The sequence below is a fragment of the Camelus ferus genome, chromosome 13, assembly GCF_009834535.1.
Source record: "Camelus ferus isolate YT-003-E chromosome 13, BCGSAC_Cfer_1.0, whole genome shotgun sequence".
Lineage (NCBI taxonomy): Eukaryota > Metazoa > Chordata > Mammalia > Artiodactyla > Camelidae > Camelus > Camelus ferus.
The window spans coordinates 33,343,362-33,344,308 of record NC_045708.1 but is presented as its reverse complement, the minus strand read 5'-3'; positions in this window follow the sequence as shown (position 1 = coordinate 33,344,308).

Here is a 947-nt window from a genome sequence, read left to right as displayed (position 1 = left end):
CTCCCGCGGTGCCGCCTCCGCACCACCCATTGGCTGCGTTCGATACGTTCGGGGCTCGCGACCCAAGGAAGGGGGCGGGCCTAGTAATGCGGCCGCCGACAGGCCTGGGCTCTGGAGCTGGAGAGGCTAAACGGACCGGCGAGGAGGTGGGGCTTAGGAGGAAGGGCGGGGCCCATAGTGGCGGGAGCGGTTGTGCGAGGTGGGCGGGGCGAGCAGGGCCCGCCAGCCGGTGAGCTACCCGGTAGCAACTGAAGCGACGGTTTGCCTCAGACAGGGCAGCGGAGGGCTTGCCCACCAGTAGCGCAGAAGGCCGGGAAAGGCAGCACGTGTCTGTGCTGGATCTGGAACGGAGATCTGGGGTTGGAGACAGATGCTGCCCCCCACCCCGCCTAGGGTGGAGGGAGTCTTACCGCCCGGAGTACGTTCCACGTGGTCGGCTTGGGCAATGAAAGCCCCCCAGGGTACGTGATTTTAAGATCTGGAGTGTCTTGAAGAAAGCTTCCTTTCCTAGGCAAAACCGTGTTGGTGGAAGTGTGGTGTTGGAGTGAGACCTAATCCTATACACTCGGTCCACCTATAGACTAAGTCTCTCGAAACTGTAGTTTCTATATACCTAAAATGTGTATTATATTAATATTTTGGCTATTTTGAGAGTTAGGTAAATTGATGTGCTTTAAGTTCTGAACAGAATACCAGGCACAATCTAGGTGCTCATTAATAATAAGAAAGGTGTACACAAAACATTTACTACTAGGCACTTCTAAGCATCTTAGATGTAATAATTCATGTAATGCTCAGAACTATGAGGTGGGCTTATTATTGTCCCTGTTTTACAGATGAAGAAACAGATTGAGAGGCTAGCCCAAGATCACATACCTAGTGAGAATAACCAGATTTGAATTTAGGCAATCTGGCACCACAGTCATTGTTCTTAGTCACCATGCTAT